This window comes from Eublepharis macularius, chromosome 18, assembly GCF_028583425.1.
Source record: "Eublepharis macularius isolate TG4126 chromosome 18, MPM_Emac_v1.0, whole genome shotgun sequence".
NCBI lineage: Eukaryota > Metazoa > Chordata > Lepidosauria > Squamata > Eublepharidae > Eublepharis > Eublepharis macularius.
This window is the reverse complement of record NC_072807.1, coordinates 19,406,453-19,425,552: the sequence shown is the minus strand read 5'-3', so window position 1 is coordinate 19,425,552 and position 19,100 is coordinate 19,406,453.

The following is a 19,100-nucleotide window of genomic DNA, read 5'->3' as shown; positions in this document are numbered from 1 at the left end:
CTGGTTCATCACGAACTTTGGTTTGTATTTCAGTTCGTGCCCATCTCTATACACAACCCATTAAATGGTGTTCCATTCACTGATAAATATGCCTCACTGATTGGCACGTGCAGCTCCAAAATGGGGCAAATAACTCCCACTTGGGCGGTTTCAGATTGGGTGAAATGGAATGGCAGGATCTCTTCCTCTCTCTCTATCATCATAGGCCCCTGTGGACTATTAAAATGCTATTTTCTGCAGCTGTGGAGAAAGTAAGTTGGATATATAGAACCCGGACCAGATTTTTTTACAACACGTAACGTGTAGTTTGTCCCTGAGTCCCACTTATTTCAATCAGGTAAATGCCACATATATTGCAATCCTAGGCAGCATTACACCCTTTGAAGGCTACTGACTTCAGACTTGAGTGCAGCTTTGCTTAGGATCACCCTGTTAGTTCAGTAGGAACACTTTATAATAATCGGTTAATACTGAAAAATGACCTTTTCACATCCTATTCATTTCCCAAAGGTCCTTGTGGGGAGCGAACAAGTCCTTGGCGCCTGAATCAGAAGAATCACTATCCAAATGCTATGGAGGATCAATTCAGCCACTTCTCTTCCGACAACTGGTCATGCTATATTTTTGACTCATCTCTCTTAGTTTATCTGAAGAACCATGCCATCTCAGAGGCTCTGCTTTTCTGGCGTGTTCCACTCGAACCACTTGTCTTATTAACCACCCCGTATTTCTGACCACAAACAAGGAGCATAATCGTCATCGGCAATCAGGGCAAAAGATGTTGGGGAGAATGGAGTACATGAAGAGGATGAGAATTATGCAGGCACTTGTCTGGAGCTGGAAGGTAGGAGAGAGAGAAGAGATTGCTGATGCCAAGAAAATGAAGATGCTACAAGTGAAGAGTTGGGCGGGGGAGGGAAGTAGAGAGGACCATAGTGAACTCGTTGTATGCAAGAAGTTCAGGACAAGAATCAATCAACAGATAGTGTGAAGCTCTTGTGAAGAATGGGTCTGTTGGGTTTCATACAGCCTAGCATAAGAGGTGAATGGAACCCTCCACATTTCCCCACACATTTCTACACCTCATTTGTAGTAACATTCAGGCTTCCTTGGGGCACAGCCTTCCTGATCTGAAGGGCTGTGGCTCATTGGTAGAACAAAAGCTTTGCATACAGAAGCTTCCAGGTTCAATCTTTGATGTTTCCAGTTAAAAGAATCAGGTTGTAAGTGAAAGTAAAAGACCTCTACCTGAGACCTTGGAGAGCCACTAGCAAGCACAGAAGATAATATTGATTTTGATGATGATGATGATAATTTATTGGATTTATTATCTGCTCTCCCCACAAATGGACTCAGAGCAGACTGCAACATAAATAAATTACAATAAAAACAGCATCCAATCATACAATGTAATATAACAGTACATTTGGGCAGCAGCCCATATTGCTCAACCCCCCAACCAAAAGCATTCCATGAGATGGGAATGGGAAGACAATATTAATATATCAGTGAAGAATTTGGGGTGAGGGTTTTTTTCGATCCTCTTCCCCCTGTAGGAGACCAGCTAGGAAGCCCACCTGTACCTCGGTCTCAACCATATGGCAGGTGGAACATCTCTGTCTTACAGGCCTGGCGGAAAGACAGGAAATCTTGTTGGGTCCTTGTTTCAGTGAACAGAGAGTTCCACCAGGTTGATGCCAGGGCTGAAAAAGGTCTGACACAGTATAAGGCAGCTTCAGGTGTCCAAGTTCAGGGGTCCATGCAAAACAGCAAATTGCCCGTTACTTCATGCCTGAACCATCCAAGCACCAATCTCATGGACTGAATGTTGCATTTTTATCCTGACCTTTTGGGAAGCTCAAGCTGTCATACTGGAGTTTCTGTCATTTTATCTTCACAACAACCCTATGAAACAGGTTAAGTTGGGGGAGACTGGATCAACAATCACCTTGTGAGTTTTATGGCTGAGCAGATATTTGGAATCAGGTCTCCTGGTCCGACATCCAACTTTTCTGCATTATATGAAGCAAGTTGCATTTCTGCTTTAACCACATCCCCTCAATGGACGTACATGGCTTTTATCTTAATTGGGGAAGTCTAAAATCACAGGCATTCTAAATTTTCTGAGTTGACCCCTCTTTAAATTGATCAAGGGCACTGCCACTGAATTAGGAATGCATCTTATGTTCCAGATTTCAATTTTTAAATAGTTGTTTATATTCTTATCGGTGGTCTCACTTCCCCACTTCTTGCTTTCGGTTGTACAGGTTTGTCTGTATCATCTCAGTATGTTGTACAGATTTTTTTATTGGCCATTCATACATCATTTGCCACAGGAATAGTATCATATCATGGATAATACAGATTTAATGCACAATAATATTGGAAAAGGCATACAGGAAGAATTCAGTGCACAGAAAAAGAAGATGGTGAAGAAAAATTTAAAATGAGTTCAATAGGCACAAAAGAAAGCAAAACCAAAATGTGCCTTTTTTGGATCAGAGCAGCAGGGTAAGGAAATTGAATCATTGCCACACTCAATTTACCTTTTAAAGGAATGTCCAAGGCAAAATTCATGAACAGCAGAAATAGGTTTATTTCAGCCATTGTGATTGGTCATTATGTGGTCACTGTTGGACCTAAAGATGTTCTCCCTTGGGCAAATGATGTGTCATTTCATTAAAATTTCTAGAGCAGCTGTTGTGCCCTATCAGTTGGTGGTGAAGATTGCTGTCAAGCCATAGCTGACTTATGACAACCCTGGTGGGGTTTTCATGGCAAGATACTAATAGGAGTTTACCATTGCCTGCCTCTGTTATCCTGATCTTCATTGGAGGTCTCCCATCCAATTACTAACTAAGGCTGACCCTGCTTAGCTTCTGCGATCTGACAAGATCAGGCTCACCTGGGCTATTCAAGTCAGGGTGTCCTATCAGTTAGGTAAAGGTAGTCCCCTGTGCAAGCACTAAGTCATTACTGACCCATGGGAGACGTTGCATCATAACACTTTCTTGACAGACTTTTTATGGGGTGGTTTGCCATTGCCTTTCTCAATGATCTACACTTTACCCCCAGGAAACTGGGTACTCATTTTACTGACCTTGGAAGGATGGAAGGCTGAGTCAACCTTGCACCGGCTACCTGAACCCAGCTTCCGCCAGGATCGAACTCAGGTCACGAGCAGAGTTTGGACTGCAGTACTGCAGCTTACCACTCTGTGCCATGGGGCTCTCCCTATCAGTTAGACCCATTCAACTAGCCTGTGTTACTTGTTTTAGTATCTTTTATTCCCCAGTGGATTTGCATGTTTTACATTGGTTCTATAGACATTCCAAGCCATTTCTAGATAGTGATTTATCACATCAAGGGTGGTACCAAGATACTGATTTACCATATCTGGTGGTGAAAAGGAAGGATTGGTCCCCTTTGACTGCAAAATAATCTTTGCTGGAAATCATATGACTTCTATGTACAAAAGCCATGTGGGACGGGGCAGTAGTAGAGAGAGGTTCTGTGAGGAAACAGGCTAGATCCAACCCCATGGTTTAACCTCGTCTTTGAAGATTTATTTTTCAGGGCCCTGTGGACTATGGACAGGCTAACTGGCTCCTCCTCCAAAATCAATTCAGAAATTATATTCACTCATGAAATCAGTCGATGTCTACTCATTTTTTAAGGAAAGGCACTATAAGGTGTTATTTAAATGATATCTCATTCTGACTAGGATGAATACATTTTATAAAGGAATTTTAAACATATGGTGGCAACGTATGGAACCATGTGCTGCAGAAGTTGATGTGGTGGAGATATAGGGAAATTCAGAAACTCTAGGAGGGTTTAATAGAAAACTTGCTGCATAGCTAATATGTGTGTCCCTGATATGATTTCTGTCTGGAAGACTTAATTTTGAAAGAGTCCCCATCAATGGTTGGACTTGTAGAAATAATAGAAAGGACAAATGAAGCACTGTATGAAAGACTGATTAACTGTGGTGAAGAATATTGTATTTATGATTAAATCAATTGAGTAAAGTTTGGGGCAAGTAACAGATTGAGCCATTTTGGCTAAAGGCCCTATAAATAAAGGAACTGAAACATAAAATTATTACGGCTCCTTGTCCTAAAGTGTGTATTGGGAAGTTTGATCACTTGCTTCAGGAACAGAAACTCCTTTGTACCGATGGACTAGATCTTCCCAAAACAAAAAACACTTGTGTGAAAACTAGATGGCTTAATAGGGATGAACCTGAGAAGTCAGCTGTGACCGAAAGCTCACGTTGAAATAAACGTTGTTATTCTTTAAGCTGCCAGTGGACATTTGTTTTATTTTGCTATGACATACTGAAATGGTAGGGACTCTCATCTATGAAGAGCCAAAAATCAAGGGCATATGGGAACTTTAAACGTACTAATAATTGTGTTTTCTTTTCCCTTTATATACAGCCAAAGCAGAAAAACAGGGTTGTATTTAGCACTAAAAGGAGAGCATATAAATCTATGACTTGGACTATGCCGTTGCGGGCAAGTCGAAGAAATATTAATAAATATAAGAAGCATTAACTGATTGGAGGAGCAGCTTTGGGAGTATTATTAATTTGATGGTATCAGTATATTTCTGTTCTTTTTAGATGTCTTCTGTTTTCTCCCATTTAATATGGGAGGAAATGGAAGGGTTTCATCTGGGTACCACAGATCCAGTCGACTTGCCACTTTCTTCTTCTGCCAGTGCCGCTTTCTTCTTCTCTATGTGCCTGGGGAAAGCACCGCTGTTAATTAGAGTGATTCTGCACACGTTGGATAATGCACTTCCAATCCTCTTTATAGATCATTTGGAACAGATTTTTTTGTGTGCGGAACAAAAAATCCACCTCAAACGATTGATAAAGTGCATTGAAAGTGCATTATCCAACGTGTGTGGAATCCGCCTTATAGTGGAAGAGATACACAGGTTCCATTCCGTCATGTATCGTACTACCATCAATGTAACTGTGTGTATCTGTGTCTAGATATCTGTCTATTTATAAAAGCAATTTATGTTGAGTTTTGATTTGGAGAGCTTAGATATATGGATCAGCCTTGGACCAATACTTAGCATTAGGGAATTCCTTATTACTGTTAGTTCCAAACAGCCCTTTGTGGCAAGCAGTGAAAGCCCAGACTCTAGAGTTGCTAGCACTGTCTTGGCAAATGCTGGGGGGTTCTAAGGATGTGGCCCAGGAGGGTGGATTTTGGGAAGGATAAGCTGTCACTTCCAAGCTGTCACTCTAGAAATGTCCCTTAATCTCTATAGTAAAGACCATAGAGATGTGGGGAAATCCCTGAAGCATCACTGTGGAAGTCAGAGTGGTGTCGTGGTTAGATTGTTGGATTAAGATCTGGGAGCCCCAGCTTTGAATCCCCACTCTGCCATGGAAGCTTGCTGGGTGACCTTGGGCCAGTCACACAATCTCAACCTAACCTACCTCACAGGGTTGTTGTGAGGATAAAACAGAGGAGAGGAGTATGATGCAAGTCTCTTCGCATCCTCATTGGGGAGAAAGGTGGGATATAAATAAAGTAATTTTTTTATCAATTTCTCAAAACCAGAGACTTAGACTATAGGTAGACAAACAGCAAGTCTACCAAGCTTCAACAGTAATTACTCTGGCCCCACTACAAATTTGTATCATCCCTTCTTCCATCCTTCTATCCAACATGTGCCATGAAAGCAAAAAAGAATATTCTCTTTCATTTCTGAAAAGACCCAAATTGACCATAGCATGGTAATGGGTCTGAAACCCATGTTGGGTCCCTGCCCCAGATCCCTGGTAAAGAATCCCTTATAACTTCTCCTGTGCCTAGGCTCTCCATAGGGAAGATCTTAATATCTAATTGAGATCATATGTGGCATAGTGGTTAGTGTCTTGAACTAGGATCTGGGAGAACCGAGTTCAAATCCCCGTTCCACTATGGAAGCTCGCTGGGTGACCTTGGGCCAGTCATACACGCTCAGTCTAACCACCTTCAAGGGGGTTTTGTGAGGATAAAATGGAGGAGGAGAAAATGATGTGGTAAGCCACTTTGGGTCACCATCATAACAACATTCGATAATAACATTGAATTTATATACCACCCTTCAGGACAACTTAATGCCCACTCAGAGCGGTTTGCAAAGTATGTCATTATTATCCCCACAACAAAACACCCTGTGAGGTAGATGGGGCTGCGAGAGCTCTGAGAAGCTGTGTGACTAGCCCAAGGTCACCCAGCTGGCTTCAAGTGGAGTCCAGCGCTCTTAACCACTACACCAAATTGGCTCATTGAGAAGAAAGGCAAGATAGAAATGAAGTAAATGAAACAAGATAAAATTGGAAGAGGTGATCCTTAAGGAAACAGAGTTTTCAACCAGTTCAGGCTTCAAATGTTTAATACCAGCTCTGTCAACTGTACCAGGAAATCTACTGAGAGCTAGCAAACCTGGTGTAAAATAAGTTCATATGCTACAAGCAATGTGTCCTGGTCAACACCCAGGCAGTCATCTTACAAATTAGTTGTTGTTTCTGATATTCTTCAAAAGCCGTCCCTCACATCTTGCAGGTGCTCAGAGCAGCGTACATAGTTCTCCCTTTCCCATTTTATCTGCACGACTGCCTCGTGAGGAACAAGAGGCAGTGCTGGCTCAAGGTCACCCATCCACACACATGAAGCTGCTTATATTGAATCAAACCTTTGGGCCATCAAGGTTAATGTTGTCTAATCTAGCAGCCGTTCTCCAGAGACTAAGGTAGAGGGCTTTCTCATCACCTATTACCTGGTCCTTTTAACTGGAGATGCCGGGGAATGAAGCTAGGACCTTGCACATGTCAAGTAGATGCTCTACCCCTGATCCACTTCCCCTCCCCAGCTTCATGGATGAGGGGGAACCTAGTCTAGCCCTTTAACTCGTTGACTGCACTGTCTCTTGTAGAGGATCTTACAGTTGCTGCTTCCACACCTGTTGGATATTCCACTTTCAATACACTTTAGTGAACATTTGGAACTGCTTTTCCATGTGTGGAACAAAAAATCCACTTCCAAAGGATTGCTAAAGTGCATTGAAAGTGCATTATTCAACATGTGTGGAAATGGCCATTCTCTTGCATCCTTTGCCTCTATGCAACACCAAACTGATGACATCATCTGTCTCATGACGAAAATTCTTTGTGACATCATAAATCATATTGTAATGAAACCAAAGCAAACGTCCACTCCACCCATCATACAGTATCTTCAGCATTGGTTGTTTCCCTGTATAGACAGTTTTTCTCCTGTTATTCTTTTTCCTGCCAAAGGGGTGGTGCGTGACAAGTAACTCTGACCATTCAGGTTTTCAATGACATCTCCTGCTTTCTCATATAAGAGAGGCATTACTAATAAATTTGGGAGCCAGCAGAGTTTTAAGCTGATTTCTGACTCGATTTTGTACCTCAGCTGCAGGAACATGAACTACCAAGTCTGACACCAGCCTTTATTATTTTTTTAAGGGAACAAAGTCTCTCCACTCCTACCTTCCCCATCGCTCTCCCCCCCCCATTCAAATCTCATCTGAGAAGAGTTAGAATGAAGCTGTCACTCAGGACTGCTCGGGGACCTGTCAGCAAAACACTGAGTCTTTTCATTTTGATGGGTCAGCCCGCAATCCCCATGAAAGAGAAGTCCGTGCTACCGTGGTTTTTCTTTCCTTAGGAATCTTGAATTCTAATGAAACTCCAAATCGCTCAATAAAGGCAGGGGCACGGGGAAGTAATCCAACCCTGATCGGAGTGAAAATTTTTTATTTTATCTCTGAGTCCCCCCTCCTTCTTCCAATACCTATTATTTTAATAGTTTGGGCAGTTCATAAAGGGCTGTTTTTCTTTTATTATTATTATTCCTTTGTGTTAAAAAAAACCCCTCCACACAGGACTACCGCTAGCAGATGTCCTTTGTCTTGATGCTACACTAAGATTAGGTAGCCGCTCTTGGAAAATGAAAGGCCGCGGCACAAATTTTCTTGGGTAAATATCCAGCGCCACTGCTGCTGCCCATATTGGAATTTGCACCTCTGATGCTACATCCATTTCTAAGACGTGGATGTGCAAAGAGAAAGAGAACTATCACCATTAGCATGCTAGGAGTGGATACGTTTTCATTAACACTGTATAAGCCCTGACACTAAATCTCTTCCCCCTCCCCAACTTTTGCACCCAAGATTAGCTACTATTTATGGGTGATTTAAGATGGGAATGAAGGCTGATGGGAGAGATGGCAAGCCGAGGAACATAATTTATAGACCAGGCTGATGTATTCTCTTTAAAGTGGCTTTATTAAACACATGTGTTTTATGTGCTTAAAATATGTATGAATTCACAGGCCCTTTTATGTTGCCTGCCACGGCACACTTTGTTTATTTTAACAAGGGGATAATTGTATTTTGCTAACTGTTTTTTTCCCCCAGTTGAGATCATTAAAGGAGATATAAGGCGCTGGGAAGGCGGAGAGAATTTTTGCCACGAAATAAGGTAGACTAGAAATTCCCATTTTATTTAGAGTTTGCAGGTTAATGATGGTTGTTGGGGGTTTTCCGGGCTGTATTGCCGTGGTCTTGGCATTGTAGTTCGTGACGTTTCGCCAGCAGCTGTGGCTGGCATCTTCAGAGGTGTAGCACCAAAAGACAGAGATCTCTCAGACACTGAGAGATCTCTGTCTTTTGGTGCTACACCTCTGAAGATGCCAGCCACAGCTGCTGGCGAAACGTCACGAACTACAATGCCAAGACCACGGCAATACAGCCCGGAAAACCCCCAACAACCATCGTTCTCCGGCCGTGAAAGCCTTCGACAATACATTTGCAGGTTAACTTGGAAAGTAAGTCTAAGCCTTCTGTTTAGGTCATCTTTCCCTCTGTCATGCAATTTAAAAACACACAGTTGGGATGAAATGAACATGTGATAGATTCTTTTAAAAAAAGAAGCTGAGTAATTTAGCAAGAAGCAAGGGTTGTAAAATAAAGTTGAATAAGAAAACAAAAAGAAATGGTTGTAAGCAGCCATCGTGGAACAGGGCAAAGCACTCCTTGAATGGGAATAAATATGCAGCACTAGGAATGCCACAAACCAAGAATACTACAAACTTTGCAGCAAACGTATTCGACAGTCAGTTATCATATTGGGCTGGGTCAATCAGGTGTGACTTGGGTGCATTTGGTTCAGTGACTTGAATGTCTGAGTAGAGGTTTGCATTGGGCTTGGGAAAAACTGTGCCTGCCTAAAAACGCTGTGGACCCAAACATATCAGCAGCCATTAACATTGCTACTTAAACATTGAATGGTTAAATGTTTTGAAAAAAGAACAGCATGTATTTATAATGATTTGTATGATTTGTGGCTGATTTAATTGTCTGTGTAAGCTATTGCCTGTGGAGTGGGAACAGCGGCGTAGCAGAATTCCATTGGGTTGCATTAGAATGAGGAGTGTTGTCCTGTTAGGAAGGAACAGTTGAAGCAGCCTGCCAAACAGCCATGGACAGATCAATGAACAGATGAACAGGCCTTGGAAAAATTGGCTCCGTGTTCGCTACTGGTGAGCAGGATGTGCGCCGAACCAGTGGGTGTTCGAGCAGCCCTAACATAAACAGTTGTGTTGATAGGCTATCAGATATGAACAACAGCAATGAGGTTTCTTCCTCAACTATTGGAACACAGATTCTAAAGCCCCTAACACTGTATGAGTCAATAAGATTGTGCTAATGTTACTGTGCTCTGACCAAGATGGCTAAGAATAGCCCTATCTCAGAAGATAAACAGAGTCGGACTTGTTTAGTAATTGGATGGGACACCTCCAAAGAAGACCAGCGGCAGACAATTGTAAATCACCTCTCTTCATTTATTGCCTTGAAAATCCCAGCAGGGGTCACCATAAGCCAGCTGTGACTTTGTTGGTTGGTTTATTTATTTGTGTTATTTATGGTCTGTCTTTCTGACTAAGATTCAAGGAGGATTACAGAGTGTAAGTTAATACGATCAATTTGACAGCACTTTACACACACTATTCTAGGTATATATTTTAGCAACCTGAATAGCCCAAAATAGCCCAAGCATATCAGAGCCTAGAAGCTAAGCAGAGTCTACCCTGATTACTGCTTGGATAGCAGACCAACTAAGGTCCATGCAGCAGCAGGCAATGACAAGCCACCGGTTCGTCACTTGCCTTGAAATCCCTGTAAGGTCACCATAATTTGACTGTGACTTGATGGCACCTCACACACACAATGTTACCGTAAAAAGTACCGCTAACATGTGCTGTCCTTGACAAGCCAACAGCCCTCCATCTTGCCTCCCTACTAGAGGTAGAATGGGAACAAGCCAAGTGGAGCAGCCCCCTGTGGGGTTGCAAGCTAGAACTGTAGGGACCACTTAGCTCAGACTTGGCCAGAGGTCCTAACTGTGAGTATCAGCTAACCCTTTTCCTTTGGAGGTGGTGCAGGAAGTGGCGAATGGCGAATTAAGACCAATCATGTTGCTGATAAAGGGCTCGAGAAAACTAACTCCTGCAGTGCTAGTGTCACTGCTGGGAATAGGCTCTGCTTGTTCCTGGATGCCAACAATCCTCCAGGACAACAGCCCATTGGGAGCTTTCCTAGGAAGTTCTAGTCTGGCCCTGCTCCCCACCTTGAAACAATGTAATCTTGCAGAATTCTCATGTTGTAACTCTCATGTAACCCAATTTGGCTCCCCTTATCGTAATAAGAATCTATTGTATCTCCCAAGTGTTTCTAGACCCTGGATTGATTAATAACATAAGCAGTCCATCTAGTCTAGCATCCTGATTCACACAGCAGCCAACCAGTCGACCTAGAAGAACAGCAAACAGAGTATGGAGGCCAAAGCACTGGGTTTCAGAAGTTTAGTGCCTTGAATCTGTGTAGCCCCATTTTGAAGCCATCCGTGCTCATGGCCATCACAACCTCCACTGGCAGTGAGTTCCACCGTTTGATAACTTTAGTAAAGCTTTTCCTTTTCTTTGTCCTGTATTTATTGCCTATCAACTTCACCGGGTGCCCCTGAATTCTTGTTTTATATGAAAAGAAGAAAAAGCTCCTTCTATTTGCTTTCTCCACCCCATGCATTATTTCATAAACCTCTATCATGTTCATCCTTAGCCTTATACTGGGGCCAAAACAGATGAGGACCTGTGATGCATTTCTGTTTATCTTGGATTGGAGTTCCAATTGCCAGTAAAGGATTATCTCTTTCTTCATACTGATGTCAACCTTCTGGCAGCAAGGTTCTTCCTCGTTCCCCCGAATGGTCCTTGCCACTACAGGGAAACATTCCAACAGATCCTCTGTTTCTACATGAGAGTAGAGGGCAGTTTTTTGAATTAAAGCCAATTTGCAGTTAGATATGTGCAGTTAGATATTTTATCTACTATTTATTTAGAAAATGTGTATCCCACATTCTACCCCAACAGGACCTCCAAGCAGCTAAAATTTAAAAACAGAGCATTATAAAAACAGTGCCTCCCACCAATTAAAGGCAAAAGTGAAATACATATATAAAAACAGAAAGACAGTAATTAAAACATAGGATGTAAAGGAGGGGGTCACTGAGGGAACATCAGATAAAACAAAAAGGTCTTCACCTACTGATGAAAGACAGTGGTGGAAGGGGACAGATAAATATCCTAGGAGAGAGAGTTCCGTAATTTTGTGCCTTCGTGAAGGCTCTGTTCATTTCACCTCCCCTTTGGGGAGGCAAAGATGAAATTAACAAACCCGCTAAGGAGTGATTTCTGCCGGCTATGTCATTTTAAACTACTCTCCTGTAGAGAGGTGAAATTTATTTATTTGATCACATTTCTAGACCGCCCTCCCGCCCTTAATTGTCTTTTAAAACTATGCTTCCCGGCTGACATAGTTTCTCCCTGCACTTGAGCATTCCCATGTAAGATGTCTCATGCAGAGAGATTCTGGGCACTCAAAGTTAGACCTCAAAAGAAGACTTATATTGGCTTATAATGACAATGCTCTATTGGGAGGTATCTTTCTGTACTATTTTTCAAGATCATTTATCATGACATTACAAAGAACCAGAAAAGGCAACAAATGCAGACTAAAAATGATTAATAAAAAATACTGTCAAAGGCAAACAACAACAAACCAAGCAAATGACTTTTGAAAAAGAAGAAAACTGCATGCTTTATGACATAACAGACGGGAAAGAAGGAACGGACCATGACAAAGAAGAGAAGAACTCGCACAGAAGTTGACTGCATTTACGTGGACTGATGGAATCACCGAGAGGTTATTTACCTTCTACAGGTGTAGATAAGTACACCAAAGTAAAAGCCACAGAGAATTCATGATGGCTTGGGATAGATATTACAAGAAGACAAAGACAATGGTAGCATCCAGGTTAGACTACTGCAATGTCTTCTATATGGAGCTGATTTTGAAACTTCACCAGGGAATCTTCTCCTAAAATGGGCCTTGATCTCATGATAGAATTGGGTGGAGAAAAGGGCATAGAGAACAAGGAGGACTTCCTGAAAGGTAAGAGCCACCACCTCAAATGACCAATTTCCTGACCCCCCCCCCCAAAAAAAAAGACTCGCAGAGAGAGTTTTTACTCCATGGGTATAGGGCAGAATATCTCACTTGTTTAGTGGCCCCACATTATCACAGAGCTTATTTGTTAGCTCGGTTTAATGTGCTACCTTCTGCGATACTTTATGGGAGATTCCATAAAATGCCATACGCTAACAGGTTATGCACTGGTGCTCAGCGAGACCTAGAAACCTTGTAACATGGTTTTTTTTGGTATTGTACTTATTACTGTGATATACGTCCCACGCTCATTGACCCGCTATTGAGAGAGCAAGCTGGAAAATCTGATAAATGTAAAATCATCTTCCTATTGGCTACTCAGAACCAAAAAGTTATCAAAACTGTAGCTAAATTTTTGTATCTTGCATCTATGAGGCGAGTTGTGTATTTGTAGACTGAGTTTTGGTTGCATCAAGTGTTTTTGTTAACATGGATGTAATGCCAATAAAGGTTGCTGCTGCTGCTGACTTGCAGAGAGCAAGGAATAAGGCCTCCAGCTAAATATATGGAGGGAAATGATCCCTAAGAGCACTGGCCGTCACCAGTACAAGCTGGTCTTCATTTCAAGAAATATTTCCACTTTCTGCAACATATCAAAGCATCTTCTTTCAAAAACATCATAGACTTAAAGAGAGGGGATGTTTGGTTTTCCATTGGGATGCTTAGATGCTTTTTTAAAAAATAAATGTTCCCCAGCTTAATAGCTATTGTTCTTTCCTCCAGTTGTACAAACTCAATCACAGACTTTAGGTTCATTCTGGCTATTTAGAGATGGGCTTAAACAGGAAACATACTACCTTAATTATGGAGAAAGGAGACATGCTAGCATTTCCTATCCATTATGGTAAAAATATTTCAAAGCAAAATGTTTTCTCATTCTTTGTCAAGTGCTTCCGTGATTGCTGGTTGAAAAAAAAAACTCAAAACAAACAAACAGTTATGACGAACCCGCTTTTGTAATGGAATTTTCTTCCATTCAGGACATCAAAAGGTATATTGGTCTTTGTGAAGAATGATAATGTGATCAGCTACTGTGATAAAGTATGTTGAGCTCCATTATGGCTTGGAGAGATGTGATTTGGTACTTTAAATGAAGACTCAGTTTCTCAGAGATGGGTATTCAAACTGTGTTGGAGTGAAGCAGGAATCTGTGTGATAGTGAAATTAGGTTCTGCAGAAAACTTATATATGGGGTGTCTACACTACAAACTTGTATTAGCTTTCTACCAGTTTAACTGTCATGGTACTACTCATAGAAGAATCCTGTAAATGACATTTTTGGGAAGATGTTGGGAATCCACTCTTAAGAGATCCGGGCCAAACTGGGCTGATCCAGGTGGATGCTGTGCATGGGAGTGTGCAGCACCACAGGGGAGCATGCACAGAAGGTGCACACCCCCCACACACTGCCAGCCAGGTAAGTGGGGGATCCCCCGCCCCCACTGAAGGTATGGTATCCCTACTATACACTGATAGATGGGTTTTTTTTGGAATCATCTGAGTAGCATCTCAGTTGGCATAGACTGGAAGCGTAATGATGTAAATGCTACCCTGAGCTTATAAGTTGCAATACCAGTCAAATAACATGCTCTAGTGTAATGCCAATAAAGGTTGCTGATTGCTGGTTGCTGACATGCTCTAGTGTGGTCTTTTTTATGGTCACTAGTACGAAGGAATTTAAAAAGGGATTCGATAGATTTACGGAGGAGAAGTCCATCAATGGCTACATGACTAAAGAGAACCTCCATATCCAGAAGCAGTAAACCTCCATGAGGCAATATCAAATATAGTCCTTAGGTTCTATCGCTCTGTTTGTTTGCCATCCAAGGCAACTGGTTGTCAACTTTGTGAGACAGGATGCTGAAATAAATGAACCGCTGGTCTGATCCTCGGAGGGCTCTTTTGCATTCCCCATTCTATCACAACAGTTCCGGCCAAGTGGTAATGCGAGTACGCCAATTAGAAGATGGGATTCCAATCCTCATTTTTCTGCCTGTCTCAAACTTGAGAAGACTGTTTGATCTAACATTGTTGTAAACTGCTTTCTGCTGGGCATTTGCTGATCTCCGTGCCATTTTCTAACGTGAATGAATTCAATGTGCCCTCCAAACAAGTCTCTGAATTGGAAATAACATTGGACCCCCCATGATACAGAATTCTGTCGGGAATATCAGTACATCGTAGACCACCCATTGACACTTCCAGTCTAAGAACTTATGGACTTTCACAGCTGGTCATAGATGCAGGCCTGCAACATGATTTGCATGGGACGTTTAGTTGAAAGAAAACATTATCCTTCTTAAATATTCCCCAGTATATATTGAGGAACTGTTATTCCCATTCTAATGGCTTAATTAAGCAATTAAAAAGTATGGCAGTTAATCGACTAAAAACATTTAATCACTTGCACCTCTATGCACCAGTGTTTTGCTCTGTACAAGCATTTACCCCCCACCCCCTTGAAAATCCTTTTCAAATTGAAATCAGGCTGAAGGTCTTGAGAGACCAAATCGATGGCTGCAGATTTTAATTAAGGTGGGAAGAATAAGATAGTATTAAGGAAGAGAGAGAGAGAGAGTGAGAGAGAGAGTAGGCGCACTCCGTGATTGATGGATCAAATGAACCTCACATCTTTTCACAATGCAGAACAGCTTCAAATATTACACACCTCCCCTTTCATTGCATTGATTCAGTGAGCCCAGGAGTTTGAATGCCAGTATAGAGTCTCATGCCCTTCCCTGTATAGTTAGAAGGCTGGAGTCTATCCATGAGTGCATTGCTTTGGTGCATGCAGAATTAGTCCCTTCCTTGTAAAGAAATGAAGACTCCTAGAGGAGGATCCAGATATGCAGTAGAGCAGAAATGGAACTTTGTGTCACTGAACTTACTCAAACACATGCGAGTGAACACACACAAACACACATGAAGCTGTCTTCTACTGAATCAGACAAGCAGTCCCTCAGGAACAATATTGTCTACTCTGACTGGCAGCTGCTCTCCAGGGTCTCAGGCAGAGGTCTTTCACATCACCTACTACTTGAGACTTTTAGAGGGAGAATGATCCTGGGACTTTTTGCACCCAAAGCAGGCACTCCAGAATGGCTGTCTTCTGAATCAGACTCTTGGTCCATCAAGGTCAGTATTGTCTACTCAGACTGCAGCAGCTGTCCCAGATCATAGATAGGGGTCGTTTAGCTGGAGATGCTGGAGGTTGAATCTGGGACCTTCTGAATTGCAAGCAGATGTTCTACCACTGGGCCACAGCTGCTTTGAGGGAGAGTCCTCTGACTGTGTCGTACAATGGTCATTTGTCTGACTCTGCACCAGATGAATGTGTGTTAGAATCACGCTAGGATCAGGCTTCTGATATCAGGACGAGTGACATTGGAAAGTGCCTATATGTTATGAAGGGGGGAATCAAAACAACAAAAACAGAACAAAGACAGAGAGTCACAGGTTCAGTTTGTACTAGGAAAATTGAAATTGGGACTTTCGGGGTTGAAATTTTCAGGGGAGAGGGTTCAGGAAGCAATTCGACGTCTTCCTTCGCAATAACGTCCAACAAAACCACCCAGCCTTTTTCTTCCAGTGAACTAAGTGTGGCAAATGGTCATCAAGAAGTCCAGATGTGTTTTCAGCGGCACCAAATCTTCCTGATGTTTCCCTCCCCTGGCCCCCCACCATCCGGCCATTTATAAATGGTTAGAATGCTGTTCAATTGGCAGGATAAACGGGTGGCCCTCGCCTGTCTCCTCACAGTAGGCCATGGAGCACTGAAAGGGTTAATTGGCATCTTAAGGGAGGGGAAGGTAATTGTAAAGTAAAACTACTGGGGTTACCCCCAGAATTGTGGGGGCTGGTGTGCAGGTCTCCCACCTACCAGAGCCTCTCACATCTTGAAGACAAAAGCACGGACCACTGCTGTTTCTTGATTTTCACATTCAGAGAAATGGCTAACCCTCTTCCCCTAGTCCCCCTCTGCCATACACACACCATGAGCTCTTTTGAGAATGCCCTATGAAGCCGGCTGTTACAATCAAGTGCGTGTGTCTTTGACTTTGAAATTATGCCTGCGCTGCAAGCCGGACTCTAAGAGTGTGTGTGTGTGTGTAATTCTACATAATTTGTGCTAGATGGTTGGCAAAAGGGGGCGGGGGGGAGAGCTCTGAATGGAGAAGAGTCAGCTGCTTTTCAACAAACTTGGTTAATGTTACCGAGTGACAGAGGCTGCTGTGGTAACAAGATGCTAAATTAGTTTCATGCTTTCAAGCAAGAGACTTAAGGGAGAAAGGCTGCAAGGAGCTAGGAGGTAGTGACTCTCCCACCCTCCAAAATAATCAGTTTGGTGCAGAAAGCCTTACTTGCTGACAAGCAACAATATCAGGGGAGGGTGGGTTGAAGAAAGGGCACAGGAGAACAGAGGAGACCTGGACCCAAGGGAAGGAGAAGCTGGGGGGGGGTGCTCCTAGAAAGAGTAAAGAGTACGAGTACACTTTCAGGTCTGGGGAGGCAAGATTTTCCAGTTTAGATGCCAGTTTCAGGGGGTATCCGAGATGACAAAGGGATTTATGCTCTCAGCTTCTTGAAGCCTGCTTGTCCATAGCAATAGAAATGTAGTGTGTACGAGCCGCGAGTTGGCCACGGATATCAGTCTTGGGGTTACTTATCCCCTCCCTAACTGATCAGGTTCTGCAAAACAGATTTGGAAATCTGTGGTGGATTCCTAGAATCACCCTATGTTTAAATATGTACATCGTCGTGTTTAATATCAACACACATTTCCATCATAATGAGGGGTGCGGCTTGTTCGTAGCTTGTGATTTACAAGGACCATTAAGGCAGGTGCAGGTCTAAGTCAATCAGAGACCGATGACTGGGATGACATCAAAATATTTAAAAGGCCATTGGACTTAGCTGTGTGCCGGGGTCACACCAGTGAAGGATAAAGATACAGTGAAACACCATGACATCACTGAGAACAAGCCAATCAGGTTAATTTACAGAGAAAGACTATCTAGACTAAAGCTATGCCATCATTGGCACAACCAATCTATAACCTCAGTAATTTCCTTCCACTTGTTATTGAGGCACACCCTGCCGCCCAAGTATTCAGTAATGTTGCTTTTATTGGCTTAGAGAGAGCTCCCAGCAAAAATTCTCCTATCGGCACAGGATTCTTTCCCCTTTGACTTTTAACAACTTCCCTTCCTTCTGGGGATGCCTTAATGTGCTGTAATTGAAACAATTTTATTGTCTAAAGCTGTTCGTTCTAACGTTTTCAATGACAGAACAAATGTGGGTCAATTTGACAACTTAATGCGACATTAGTGGTCATTTGAACTCTCTTAGGCAATGGAGATGTGCCAATTGCTCATCCCTCCAACTTGGCACCCTCTTCTGATCTCTCAATGAGAATGTCAGTAAATAAGACTGTTAAGAAGAGGCTATTCAAATATTTTCTTTAGAGGTAAATGTCCATTTGATTAATAGATAAGCTTTTTTCCCCTCTCTGAGGGAAACTTCTTTAGGGAAATAGAAGGGGGGAGGGTGAGTCTAGGCAACAAAGACGTCAACGTTGTCAAATATCAAACTCACACATGTACATCTCAATGGAAAGCAGGTGTAGCAGAGCAGCTGAAGGTCCAAGGTTCAAAATTCTTGTCTGTGAACTCACTCAATTTTCAATCAGTTGTTTCAAACCAATCCTGCATTTCCATGTGGAAAACCAAGGATCAGCTTAGATGTGACAGAATGTTCACGCAGGCCCACTGTCAGCTCCATAGCCCACAGTCCCTCCATATTGTTACCCAGCTTTGATTTATGTTGCAATAGCCTCGTGCACCTGTTCTCTTGTTGCTTTCCAGATTCCAGTACAGAGGAGCCCTTATCTCGGATGGCTCGCCACAGTGGCCTTGGGACAGCTCCTTCTGTCCCGCTACTGATTAGGTTCTGGTGGATGGACTAACAGGGTGGAGGGACATGTAGAGGGATAGATATAATGTATCATGTACTCAATGCGTCATTCCTAACAAGGAGCCTGTGTACAGCCAGATGCCTTTATTTTGCTTCTGTGTATCCTATGGACATATGTATGGCGAAGCCTGAATATCTCAATAAAACCCATTTACTCAAGAGCCTGGATTTCTTGCTGCAAGGGGTTAGAGTCAGCTTCAACGTATCCTGTCTTCCATAGACTGACACCCACCTTGTTCATAGGGTGAGCAGATCTAATTTTAACGTGCAAAGCCTCCCTCCCCTGCCTCACCTTGTAACGCTCCTTATTATGTCTATGCGCTTTTGTCCCCAGTCTGGCTCATTCCTGGTACTGGAGCTGGCCTGTTTTGGGGAGAAAGCAAGTAGACATCCGTGGTGCCACAGGCACTGCACCGCAGATCACTCAAGTATGGTAAGGTGGGGGAAAGGAAATTGTAGCTCCTTTGTGCAGAAAAAAATAAGAGTTCCCCCACTCATTATGTGAGTGGGACAGTCCTCCAAGC